The sequence below is a fragment of the Staurois parvus genome, unplaced genomic scaffold, assembly GCF_062004578.1.
Source record: "Staurois parvus isolate SC_StPar_1 unplaced genomic scaffold, SC_StPar_1.0 ptg000696l, whole genome shotgun sequence".
Lineage (NCBI taxonomy): Eukaryota > Metazoa > Chordata > Amphibia > Anura > Ranidae > Staurois > Staurois parvus.
This window is the reverse complement of record NW_028318492.1, coordinates 10891514-10906033: the sequence shown is the minus strand read 5'-3', so window position 1 is coordinate 10906033 and position 14520 is coordinate 10891514.

The following is a 14520-nucleotide window of genomic DNA, read 5'->3' as shown; positions in this document are numbered from 1 at the left end:
GCTATAGTAGTAGCCTGGGGTATATATATATACATTCTCGGGCTATCTTTAGGTATGCGATCGACGGGCTTCAATAATATGGCCGCCGTTACTCCACCCAGAGGGTCACGATTGGAGGATAGGCTGGCCTACTTAAGGGAGTGCAATAGACCAATCGCGTTAGTCCTGAGGAAGTCACGAGGTCACGTGCCGCAACGCGTCGACGGCATAACGTGGTGACGCACTTCCGGCGCGGCGCCATCTTGGAACACCCTTCAGCCACACGCTTACACCCATGGTATGGGTATCAGCTTGTATTTCATCTGGCGAATGTGAGTGTACACAAGTATTTCATTTTATCTTATTAAAACGATTTTACACTATGGAGGATGTCTTCTGCTTCCTTTGTCCTATTGGGGTTTGAGCTGGGATTCACCCTGCCCAGCTGACCTCTGAGGATATCATAGGAGAGGTGGAAGCAGTATACTGGGGACACAACATTGAAGCCATCCGCTCAAGAGGAAGCTTATTCTGATACAGTGGGGATATATAAAGCTCTGTGGCCCTGCAGGGTCGCAGGGAGGAGGTGAGAGGCCATTCCAGCCGTTTTTGGATTGCACTTGGTGGTGTGCGGGTCTACACATAGTCCATGGATTCTGTATGAGTGGAGGAATTGATACAGGATCACTGGACTTTTATTTTATTTATGTGCACTGTGTGCAGGGGGTGCACAATTGTTTCATTTCATTTTTTATATTTTTCAGTTTTATCACGCACTAATTTGTTCTTTCCATATATATATATGATCCCATTATGATGTCAGATTGTTCATGGGCCTGATATGATTGTTTTTGGTTTAGCGCTACATCATTTCTAGTTATATAATTTTGCACCGTGCTGTCACTTGCGTAACAATGCCACTCTCAGCTGCGCCCTGCAGAAAGATTTTCCAGCTTGCTGGATCACAATCTATGTGCCAGCAGCCTGAGAGCGATTGTTACTGGGTTAGGTTAATTATGCAATTAACCCTTCACACTGCCACCACCACCTTTTTACAGAGAAGGAGGAAATTCACAAATCCTAGCAATAACACTAAGATATTAGCATACGCGTCTGTAATACACACTGTCACCACAGACAGATGTATTCAGAGGATTATTACATGCAGTAGCACTCTTCAGAGACAGGGATTCTTTAGTTTGCATTAAAAGCTTTAGAGACCGTTTCAACACTTTTCAAAATAGGGTTTATTACTAAAAAGGTCAAAATGGTGCAATTAAAATATTTACAGAAAAAGATGTTACAAAGACATAAAGAGAACAATAAAGCAACAGAGAAATAAAGAAAGGAGTTAAGAAGGCAGAATACTTGCAAAGTCCTGGTTTAAGCAGAGTCCAAGTGTCCGAACAAAAAGATTGCTTTGGCTCTGATGTCCGTTAGACGTTTCTTGATTGATATTAAATGGTAGCTCCCTTCTCCAGACCTGTCAGTCTTTTTCTATGATATTAAAGGGGTGTTGCCTGAGAACAAATGACCAATCATCCAGTCTGGGGATGGGTGCTAGGTGGCCACCAAGTTAATGACCAAGTCCCAACTGCAGTTTCATACTAATATTAATAACTTCCTGTATGTGCAGGTGTTATTCTAGCAACTGGCAGATTAATATTCAAAATTATATTTCAAACCCAGGGATACCAAACACAGCGTACCCTTGTCACCCAGGAGGGAAGAGAGTGCTTTCTTCTCTCTCCTATGTGCTAACATACTCATGTATGACCTCCTTTGACTTAACACAAAATCACCTTTCCAAATATATACCTAATATTAATGTGCACAGTTCCTGTTGAATTTTATGAATTGTATTTGAAATTGTGGCATGTGGAATGGACATTTTATGGCGCACTCTGCATCCTAGAGCCCTAATGGCCTAACAGGTCATGCCTGAGTTAGTGTCTCTGCCATACAGACATCCTGCCAAGCCTAATTAGCGGTTTACAGCTCTTGGAGCTTCATCAATCTGTGTTTTATTTCAGATACTTACAGCTACAAATTCCATTTCAAGAGGAGGGAGGAGGGAGGAAAGGAGAGACTATTGTAAATGGGAACATGGCTGAGACCTTAGCAAGATGGCTGTCGCGTACAGCGTCCATGTCTCTCTTGCGCACAATCATCACAATTGTCAAAGTAGAAACCTTGAGAATTTACTGTATATCAGCCTTGGCTAAAAAGTACATATTTCTTACCATTCTAATTTTGTGGACTGACCCCACAAAAGTCATATAGAGAATATGATGGTCTAGTCAAAGTTTCTTGAAGATTATAATGGTAGATTGTTTTTTTTTTTCTTTTCAGGAAGATTGTATATCTGATAGAGATTTTTGCTTTTTTTACTGAGAGTGGGCTCTATTAGATTTGCTGCAGTTTGGAGGTCTCATTGGTGTACAGGCACCTTACATCCTAGTTGGCATAGAAATGGCTATTTTAAAAATATTGTCCTGTTAGAGCTATTTTCCATTTTAGCAGCAATTTAAATTTGGGGTGATAGTTTTAGAAATAGAAGGATCCCTTTTAGTACAGATAATAAAGGTGTTTTATACTCTATAAACTGTTAGTCATTCAAATCCACTCCAGTTATAGCTCTTATCTCAAGATTTTATTAGTGTTAGCTTTAACCTTTGAATCAAGGCATGGCATAATCCTGGTAGGAGCAATAAATTTGCTGACTCTCTTTTTGTTTGTAGATGAACAGATTCAGATTGCTTCGTCCAGATGTGAATGAGAAAGGAATGCTTTGTTTTCAGCATATTTGGGATATTATTATTATACAGTGTTTATATAGCGCCAAAGGGTTTGCTCAGCGCTGTACATTAGAGTGGGGGGACAGTACATGAGACAATACAGTAACAATGCAATACACGAGGAGTTTGAGGGCCCTGCTCTTTTGAGCTTACAATCTAGGAGGGAGGGGGTAGAGGTACAGGAGGAAGTGGCTGTGGGGGATGGAGTGGTAGGAGGAGTGGAGGAGAACGGCTGTTAGGTGAGGGTGGGGTAGGCTTCCCTGAAGAGATGGGTTTTCAGGGTGCGCCTGAAGGTGAGGAGGGTAGGTGATAGTCTGATGGATTGGGGTAGGGAGTTCCAAAGGATGGGGGAAGTCCTGAAGAAGTCCTGCAGTCTGGCGTGGGAGGTGGAGACCAGGGAGCTAGAGAGTAGGAGGTCTTGTGAGGAGCGAAGGGCACAGGTAGGGTGATATTTGGGTATCAGGTCAGTGAGGTAGTTTGGGGCAGCGTTATGAATGGCTTTGTATGTCAGAGTTAGTAATTTGAATTTAATGCGTTGGGCAATCGGGAGCCAGTGAAGGGATTGGCAGAGGGGGGTGGCAGAAGTGGAGCGGTTGGTGAGGTGGATGAGTCTAGCCGCTGAGTTCAGGATAGTCTGGAGCGGGGATAGCATGTGTTTGGGTAGGCCAGTGAGAAGGGAGTTGTAGTAGTCCAGGTGTGAGATAATAAGGGAGTGAACTAGTTGCTTAGTGGTGTCTGGGGTGAGGAACATACGTATCTTGGAGATGTTGGGAAGGTGGAGCCTGCATGAATTTGATAGTGATTGGACATGAGGTTGGAAGGAAAGGTTTGAGTCCAGGGTGACACCCAGGACTTTGGCGTGTGGGATAGATGGTGGCGTTGCTAGTCGTGATGCCAAGGATGGGGGGGGAGCCTGGGCTGGGGGGAAAACTAGGAGCTCGGTTTTGGAAAGGTTTAGCTTGAGAAAATGGAACGACATCCAGTCTGATATGTCGTTTAGGAGGTGGGCGATGCGGGCGGAGAGTGAGGGGGTGAGGTGAGGGGTGGAGAGGTAAATTTGTGTGTCATCGGCATAGAGGTGATAGTTGAAGCCGTGGTAGTGTATCAGTTTGCCAAGGGAGGAGGTGTAGATGGAGAAGAGAAGGGGTCCGAGGACAGAGCCTTGGGAGACTTCAACAGAGAGGGGGAGAGAGCGTTGGGATAGGTAAGAGGAGAACCAGGAGAGAGCAGAGTCCCTAATGCCAAGGGAGTGTAGTTTAGTAAGGAGGAGGGGGTGGTCGAACTGTGTCAAAGGCCGCGGAGAGGTTGAGGAATAGGAGGACAGAGTAGTGGCCATTAGCTTTGGCGGTTAGCAGGTCGTTAGTGATTTTAAGTAGGGCAGTTTCGGTGGAGTGTAGGGGACGGGAGCCAGACGGTAGTGGATCAAGGAAGTTGTTGTCAGTGAGGTGGGCGCTTAGGCGATTGTAGACTAAGCGTTCAAGGAGCTTGGAAGTGAATGGCAGCAGGGAGATGGGTCTAAGGTTGTTCAGGTCAGTGGGGTCCAGGGAGGGTTTTTTGAGTATGGGGGTGATGTGTGCGTGCTTTAGAGGGGAGGGGAATGCGCCAGTAGAGAGGGAGAGATTGAAGATGTGGGTGAGGGAGCGAATGATGGCGGAGGGGGTGACCGGAGGAGCTGTGAGGGGATAGGGTCCAGGGGGCAAGTGGTGAGGTGGGCTTCAGTGAAGACCTTAGGGACCTCCTCAGTGGTAGCAGGGCTGAAGGAGCGGAGTGTTGGGGAGGTTATAGTGTGCGGGACGTTAGGTGTGGTGGGGGGCAGTGGGGTTGCGAGGTCAGAGGAGGGGAGATTTGAGGGGGTGATGGAGGGAGGGAGGCTTGGTGGAGAGGTAGATTGTGAATTGACAATGTCCTTACGGATTGCATCAATCTTGTTTTGGAAATGATTGGCAATCTCGTGGGCGGTGAGTGAGGTACTGAGTGGAGGTGGAGGTGGGGGAGAGTAGGGAGTTGAAAGTGGAGAAGAGCCGGCGAGGACAGGAGGAGAGGGTGTTGATGAGGGTTACAAAGTAGGCTTGCTTGGCAGCGTGGAGGGAGGAGGTGTAGGTGAGGAAGGCGGATTTGTAGAGGGTGAACGCTTGAGGGGATCTGGTTTTGCGCCATAATCGCTCCAGCGCGCGACTGCGTCGTTTGAGACATTTTGTATGGTCATTCTGCCAGGGTTGAAGCGGTCGGGGTCTGATGTTATGTGTGGTTAGGGGTGCCAGGGAGTCTAGGGCAGCTGACAGTGAGTCGTTGTATGCAGTAGTGGCCAGGTCAGGGCATGACAGTGGAAGAAAACTGTCGTACAGACAGTCAGCTGCCGAATGGAGAGGGGCCGGGTTCAGGTTGCGGAGATTATGGCTGTTGATGGTTTGACTCTTTGGGGGGGGGGTTAGAGGAGGGGGAGATGGAGAACGTGAGGAGGTGGTGGTCAGAGAGAGGGAAGGGGGTCTTAGTGAAGTTGCGGAGGGTACAGAGGTGAGAGAAAACAAGGTCCAGGGTGTTCCCATTGGTGTGGGTGGAGGACTGTGTGCACTGTGTGAGCGCGAAAGAGGAGGTTAGGAGGAGGAGTTGGGAAGCAGCCGGGTTGTTGACGTTGATGGGGATATTGAAATCCCCGAGGATGATGGTCGGTAGCTCAGAGGAGAGGAAGAAGGGAAGCCAGGCGACAAAGTTGTCCAAGAAGAGGGATACGGGTCCAGGAGGCCTATAGATTACTGCAATCCTCAGAGGGGTGGGAGAGAAGAGCCGGATGCATTGGGCCTCGAATATGATCTATGTACTATTTCTGAAAGTATTAAAAGATCTATCGTTCCTTCCACTCTGGCTACTTACTTAGCAGCTTGATTTCTATGGCTGTCATTTTTTATTAAATAAACGCAGAACATTCAGCTTTTTCTGAGCACTTTGTTTTATCTTTTTTTTAATTTTACTTTTTAATGCCTTTTTAGGTGCAAGGGTCAATTCCTGGACTCACATTAACAAAACTCTGGCAGGTATAGCGCTGTGCAAACTGTTGGTACGATATAAATCCTATAACGATATTGTATTTTTTCTTGAAATTACAAAATATACCTTCTTGCAACATTTTCTTTTCAGTGAATCAAGCTTTGGATACAAGAAAGATAAAGTACTTTTATAACAGATGATGGGAACCCCACTACACCTGTTCTTTCTCAGCTTTGCTCAGTGTTACAAGTGTTGTATGCTTTTCTATTTTGGGCTCCATGCACACTGGGCTTAAAAAACACCAGTTCCCTTGGCAGAAAATAAATGCTCATATAGAGCATTTTTATACAATGTTTAGGCGTCTTTTGCATTTTTTTTCTGCCAGAGAACTCCATTCAAAAATGCATACTGAAGGCTTTTTTCCAGTCTCTAAACACTGAGCTTAAAATATGCCTCTAATCATCCTAATGTGCATGGACAAATTGATCTGAAACTACAGGCAAACCACAAAACCCCTCTAGAAGCTGATTTTTTTTTAAGCTAGTGTGCATGGTGCCTTGAAGCTACAGTATATTGCTCAGGGCAGTTTTTCCACCAAGTCTTTTTTGAAGCATTGAGGATTTGAAAGATGGCTTCTTTTAATAAAGAATGTAAGTCGGGTGTTTTTGCAAATATTGTTTTGAGGATAATAAGCTTACAATTTGTATCAAAAGATCAAAAAGTGATTATATAGGAAAAGGAATTTGACTTTATTTGAACCTTTTTCCTGGTTCTCCTATCTCTATCTCCTATCCTATCTCTGATAAGGTAATTTTTATTCAAGATAGGCCTCCTCTAACAAAATTTCAGTTTAACACTTTATCCAAAAGATTCTTGAAAGCCCTGAATCTAGATCACGGTAAACTGTCATCTCATTCATTTTGCATAGGTGCTGTGACAGGAGCAGGCAGATTTGCTTTAGGAATAGTAATATCTAAATTTAGAATATCTAAGTAATAATAAAAAGATTGGGAGATGGATTGTTACAAGCTATACATTTGTGCTACCCTATAATTTTGATTAATTGCTGGTCAGTTTCTATTTGTATAGAAAAAGTATTCTGTAAACCTTTAATTGTCCCTCAGTGTCATTACATCCAATGCAGGGCTATAGACCCTGCACTGGTCTTTATGTATTGTATGTCCTTGTGCATGAGCCCTAAAGAGTAGTCCATTTTTATGTCCATGTTCCATGTTCCACGCAAATTTTGGGAATAGCAGAGGACGGATCGGCACCGATTGTCAGGGTACTGATGATCAGTGCCCAGCAGTGCTGCCCACCTGTGCCCAGTAGTGCTGCCCACAAGTGCCCAGCAGTTCCACCCATCTGTGCCCAGCAGTGCCACCCACCAGTGGCCATCTGTGCTGCCCAGCAGTGCCACTCATCAGTGCCCATCAGTGTTGCAAGTCAGTTCTCAGCAGTGCCGTTAGTGTCACCCATCAGTGCCCATCTGTGCTGCCCATCAGTGCCACCTATCAGTACCCAGCAGTGCCACCTATCAGTGCCCATCATTGTTGCATATCAGTGCTGCCTCATCAGTGCCACCTACAGTTGCAAGAAAAAATATATGAACCCCTTGGGATTACGTGGAGTTTTGCATGAATTGGGCATAAAATGTGCTTTGAACGTCATCTAAGTCACAACAATAGAAGAACACAGTCTGCTGAACATAATACTACACAAACATTAGATGTTGCCATGGTTTAATTGCACATAACATGTAAACATTCACAGTGCAGGGAGGAAAAAGTATGGGAGGCCCTAGCTTAATGGCTTCTCCCAGAGCTAATTGGAGCCAGGAGTGAGCCAACCTTGACTCCAATCAGTGTGATGATATTGGATGTGTTGCTGACAGCTGTCCTGCCCTTAAAAAACACACACCTGTTTTGGGTTTACTGGTTTCAAGAAGCACTGTCTGATGTGAACCATGCCTAGTAGAAAAGAGCTCTCAGAAAACCTACGATCAAGAATTGTTGACTTGCATGAAGCTGGAAAGGGTTACAAAAGTATCTCCAAAAGCCTTGATGTCTACAAATGGAGAAAGTTTAGCACTGTTACTACTCTCCCTAGGCGCGGTCGTCCTGTAAAAATGACTGCAAGAGCACAGCGCAGAATGCTGCATGAGGTAAAGAAGAATCCCAGAGTGTCAGCTAAAGACCTACAGAAATCTCTGGCACATGCTAACATTTTTGTTGACACATCTACAATAAGGAAAACATTAAACAAGAATGGAGTACTTGGGAGGACACCACGGAGGAAGCCATTGCTGTCCAAAAAGAATATTGCAGCACGTTTGAAGTTTGCAAAAGAGCACCTGGATGTTCCACAGCACTACTGGCAAAATATACTGTGGACAGATGAAACCAAGATTGAGTTGTTTGGGAAGAACACACAACACTATGTGTGGAGAAAAAAAGGCACAGCACACCAACATCAAAACCTCATCCCCACTGTAAAACATGGCGGAGGGAGCATCATGATTTGGGGCTGCTTTGCTGCCTCAGGGCCTGGACGGATTGTTGTCATTGATGGGAAAATTAATTCCAGAGTTCATCAAGACATTTTGCAGGAAAACGTACGACCATCTGTCCGCCAACTGAAGCTCTGCAGAGGATGGGTGATGCAACAGGACAATGACCCAAAGCATACAAGTAATTCAACAAAACAATGGCTGCAACAGCACAGAATATGCCTTCTGGAGTGGCCCAGTCAGAGTCCTGACCTCAACCCGATTGAAATGCTGTGGCATGACCTTAAGAGAGCGATTCACACCAGACATCCCAAGAATATTGCTACACTGAAACAGTTTTGTGAAGAGGAGTGGTCCAAAATGACTCCAGATTGTTGTGCAGGTCTGATCTGCAACTACAGGAAACGTTTGGTTGAGGTTATTGCTGCCAAAGGAGGGTCAACCAGTTATTAAGTCCAAAGGTTCACATACTTTTTCCTCCCTGCACTGTGAATGTTTACATGTTATGTGCAATTAAACCATGGCAACATCTAATGTTTGTGTAGTATTATGTTCAGCAGACTGTGTTCTTCTATTGTTGTGACTTAGATGACGTTCAGAGCACATTTTATGCCCAATTCATGCAAAACTCCACGTAATCCCAAGGGGTTCACATACTTTTTCTTGCAACTGTATCAGTGTCCACCAGTGCTGCCTATCTGTGCCACCTCATCAGTGTTGCCTATCAGTGCCCATCAGTGCTGCCTATCAGTGTCCACCAGTGCTGCCTATCAGTGCAGCCTATTCAACGCACGTCAGTGAAGGAGAAAAATTACCTGTTTGCAAAATTGTATGATAGAAACAAAGAAAAACTTTTTTTCAAACTTTTGGCTCTTTTTTTGCTTATAGCGCAAAAAATAAAATACCAAGCGGTGAGTACATACCACCAAAAGAAAGCTCTATTTGTGTGAAAAAAAATTATAAAAATTTCATATGGGTACAATGTTGCATGACCATCCAATTGTCATTCAAAGTGTGACAGTGCTGAAAGCTGAAAATTGGCCCGGGCAGGAAGGGGGTATAAGTACCTGATAGGCAAGTGGTTAAGGGAGACGCTGGGGGGAACAGTAGGACCCAAGAAGAGGGGGTTTGGGTACCCTCTGTGCAAAACCATTGCACAGAGCAGGTAAGTATAACATGTTTGTTATTTAAAATATGACTTTACGATCACTTTAATTTGGATAATATAGATTCACACATAAGCCACCATTCACACTTTTCTGCTCATTTCCCTATACCCGACTATGTTCAATATGCATAATTCCATTCTTTCTAATTGTCCCTGTTCACACTTGCACACTCAGTTACCCTAATGCTTTAAAAAGTACAAGCTTTTTTGAGTATTCAGGTGTATTTGGCACCATAGACTTTATTATGAGTGCCTGTAAATGCATGATACACTCATCTCCTCCTAAAGAACTGCTCTCCTCCTCTATAAAATCCTATACCCTGCGACATGTGACAATTGGTGTATACATACAGGGCTGCCCATTCACTTCAATGGGCTAACATTTGACAAAAGCAGCAAAGTAGCTCCAGCACCATTTTGAGCTCTGTGTGTTTTTTTAACTGTGAATTTTGTCACACAGTCTTGCATGCAAAAAAACCATGCATCTACTTGTCATGTTTGGGATGCTATTAACAATGAAAGTGTCTTGAACAGCAACATGGTTTTTGCACATTTTGTAAATGTGCAAAAAATTGTGCAATTTTGCAAGTGTTCACAAAATTCTATAGTGCAAATGCAGCCTAACTGCTCTCCTTCCCTTGCCTACCCTAGAAACAAAAGCCTGAAGCTTCATACACATGCAAAAATGCATGTAAAATGCCTGAAAATAATAAATGAAATAAAATAAACTCCATGGTGACTGCCAGCAGATGGTGCCGTGCATATGCAGCATAGATGGTGAAGCCTGGCAGAGTCTCCAAGATGTCCAGGATCAGCACATGTGGCATCTGACTTCATCAAAATGTGACGCGTTTCTGAGCATGTGCAGGACAAAATGAGTCCAGGTGTGCTCTTTCATCTTTAATAGTGCAACCAGCTTGAGGAAGACACGTGACCAGTGACGTAACGCATGGGTGGAGCCTAGCGACGTCACTTCTGATATTGTGCAAACCAGGAAGTGTGGTGAGAGGAACCATTATTGTCATTGGAATCACATGCCTTCACTGTTTTGCACGTGAGTGGATTTTAATAGCTTAACTCCTTCACGCCTAAGGGTAAAACAAATCTAAAGGCCTAAGCACAATTCTGCACCGTTGACATGTGTTAGTAAAACCGTACATATCATCACAACTACTTTGCACATCCAGGTGGATTATACCTTGATTTTTTCAGGACAAATTGGGCTTTCATTTGGTGGTAAATGGTAATGGATATCTCCTGATTTTTTTTTTATTATCAAAGGAAAACTGGTCCAAAATAGTAAAAAAAATCCTTTTTTTTTGTTTAGCTATGTGTTTCTTGTTATGACCATAACCTACCACCAAAGAGCAACCCAAAATAAATTCTCCAGCTCTTGACGATCGCAGCGATACCATATATGTGTATGTTATTTGTTGTTTGTACCCGTAGTACAGCCCAGAAACCATAGTGCGCATTTTGTTTTTGTCTTTTTTTTTTTTTTTACCTAAAACACACTAACACTAACTGACACTGACATTAACACTAACTGACACTGATACCAATTTTTTTTTAAATCTTGACCTTTGACCCTGACTTTGACCTTGACCCTAACCTAAACACTAACCCTGGCACTGAACTAGATCAAACCTTGATCTAGGTATTTTATTTTATTTTTTATTTTATTTTTTTAATATTTATTTATTTATTTATCTTTTTTTTTTTTTACAAACTTTTTTTTTTCTTCTCTCTGACAGGAGTTCGAGAGATACAATGTATCTCTCTTCTCCATTCATAGAGAGAGAGAGAGAAAAAACAAGGGGGCCGGGCTGCACAGTGACTGATCACTGTGATAGCCAATCAGAGGCTATCACAGCGATCATGTGACCCGGGACCGGGAGTCCCGGGTCCCGATCGTTATAACGGGACCCGGTGCTCTCAGTGACACCGCGGCCTTGGTGCTGGGAGCGCGCTGAGGGGCGCGCTCCCAACACAAAGACAGGTACGCACATATGCGGCCCCACGGAAAAAAGCCCAGGTCCGTGAGGCCGCATATTTGTGTTACGTCGGCGTCAAGGGGTTAAAGGAAATCTTTTTTATGGGGTTGCACTATCATTTGTCCTCTGTTCCCCTGTGCGTTTACCATCCCGGTGGGAAGCTGAAATCCGGGCCAGTAGCTAGGAAATAGCTACTAAGGGATAAGTGGACAAGCAAAAGATTTACCAACGTTTATAGTGCTTATGACTTATGCCAGCGCACTGCACATTCTTGGTTTATATAAATGTTAAATGAGAGTACACTTAGTAAGTGGGTGCAGCAATCTTCCTTTGTTTATTTTTCTTCAGGGTGTAGCCAGGGGCGTATCTACTGCGAGGCAAACAAGGCGTTTGCCTAGAGCGGCAATTTTTAGGGGGGCGGCATCGCCTCCCCCAGAAGAAGGGACCTGGTGAGCTGCAGACAGAGCCAAGAAAAATCCTGGAGCAGGGAGAGGAGAAGTGGTGAAGAGGAAAGAGCCCGGAGGAGGTGAGCTGTGGTGTGTTCTCTGCGCTCTCCCTCCTGTCATCCATCCAGCACATGATACACTGATAGATTGTATAGGACTGCACACACAGTATGATTACCACCCCCTGCCCACATTTCCTGCTGCCCGGAGATCAGCAGCCCTTTGAGGAGGTGAGGGGGTAATCATACTGTGTGTGTGTATACAGTCCCATACGATCTGAGAAAGAGAGAGGGAAGAGAGAGAAGAGAAAGAGGGAAGAGAGAGAAGGGAGAGAGAGAGGAACGAGTGAGAAGAGAGAGAGGGAAGAGAGCAAGAGAAGAGAGAGAAAGAGGGAAGGGAGAGAGAGAGGGAAGAGACAGAGAGAAAGAGAGAAGAGAGAGGGAAGAGAGGGGGGGGGTGAGAGAGTAAAGAGAGAGAGAGAGAGAGAGCGAAGAGAGAGAGAGAGAGGGGGGAAGAGAGAGAGGGGGGAGAGAGGGGGGAAGAGAGAGAAAAGAGAGAGGGGGGAGACAGAGTTGGGAAGAAAGAGAGAGGAAAGAGAGAGAGGGAAGAGAGAGAGAGAGGGAAGAGAGAGGGGAGAGGGAAGAGAGAGAGAGGGGGGAGAGAGGGGGGGAAAGAAGAGAGAGAGGAGGGAGAGAGAGGGAAGAGAGAGAGGGGGAAGATAAAGAGAGAAGAGAGAGAGGAAAGAGAGAGGGGGGAAGAGAGAGACGAGAGAGGGAAGAGAGGGGGGAGGAGAGAGAGAGAGAAAGAGAGAGGGAAGAGAGAAGAGAGATGGAAAAGAGAGAGAAGAAAGATGGAAAAGAGAGAGAGGGAAGAGAGAGAGAAGATAGAGGGAAAGTGAGAGAGGGGGGAGCGAGGGGGGAGGGAGAGAGAGAAGAGAGAGAGGAGGGAGAGAGATAGAGAAAGAGAGAGGAGTGAGAGAAGAGAGAGAGGGGGAAGAGAGAGAAGAGAGAGAGGGGGGAAGAGAGAGAGGGGGGAAGAGAGAGAAGACTGCTGCGCAAAAACCATGTGACATAAAAAAATGCAACACCCACCATTTTATTCTTTAGGGCCGCTGTTTAAAAAAATATATAATGTTCAGGGGTTCTAAGGGGACTGACTGGTTCAATGACCACGGCAAGGATGAAGAACTGAGCATTTTGCCAATAGGAAAAAAGGTGCTGATAATGGCCGCCAAAAATGTGCGATTTTACCCACAATTCTATCCTCGATTTTATGTTTAGGATGCGTTTTTATAGGTCATGTGACTTAAAAAATGCATCAAAAATGCAACACGTGTGCATTTTTTTATGCGTTATTACTGTGTTTTCAATGCATTTCAGGCCTCGTTCAAACCAATGCAGTTTGCATTTTGTCTGTTTTGCAGTGCTTTTGCGTTTTTGCATGTGTTTTTGACGTGTTTTGTATTTTTTAATTTGGCCAACTTGTTGCTGGGCAGAATAAAAATGCAAAACTCATAACAAACGTAACACATGTGCGTTTTTGATACATTTTCAATGCATTTCAGGCCTGGTTCACACCAATGCAGATTGCGTTTTATCATTTTGTAGTACTTTTTGCAGTGGGTGTTGAAAACGCGTTTTTAATGTATTTTTTTTGCCAACTTGGTGGCCAGATTAAAGACGCAAAACGCATCAAAAATGCAACACGTGTGCGTTTTTTTATGCGTTTTCAATGCATTTCAGGCTTGCTGCATTAAAATGTTTGGTGTTTTTTTAACTTGCCAAATATGCATCAAAAATGTGGCAAGTAGGATTTTTAACACCACAAGGGAACTGCAATGGATGAGTGTGAAGACATACATTGAATTTAATGGGATACATTTTTCTTGAGCTGTCAGAGACTGTCCCTCAAAATCAGGGAGTGTTCTTAGAAATCAGGGGCTGTCCCTCAAAATCAGAGACTGTGCCTCGAAATGAAAGACTGTCCCTCGAAATCAGGGACTGTCCCTGGAAATCAGGGGCCGTCCCTCAAAATCAGAGGCTGTCCCTGGAAATCAGGGACCATCCCTGGAAATCAGGGGCCGTCCCTCAAAATCAGGGACCACTGGGAGGTATGGTTGAGTCAGGGGCGGACTGACCATTTGGAAACTCGGTGACGGAGGGCCCGGGGTCAGTAGGGGGCCCAATGAGATGCCCCTTGTATCTTTTTCATAGGCTTTTTTGAGTTTGGGCAAGTACACAGGGGCCCCATGATCCCCTATTGCCCGGGGGCCCCATGAGTTGTCAGTCCGCCCCTGGGTTGAGTACAGTGTTCAGGAGCATAAAAAAATACGCCAAACTGCGTTCAGAGAAAAGCGTAGTGACGTACTTTAAACACAAACGTGTATGTGAATAATTTCATTGTCATGCCTAGAACAAATGAATATTCTCAGCCAATAGAATGAAATGACACGCCCACGCCTCTGACTCGATGCACGGGCATTTGTTACGCCGGGTTTTCGGTCAGCTCCTGGCGGAATTATTCGAGTGTTTGTGTGAATAAAGCTGTGTACATGCAGCCTCTGGGAGCTCTCTGTAAAGTCCTCTTCTCAACCCCAGAAGGACAATGAAGAGTGTCAGCGTCTGCCCCTCAGACAGCAACT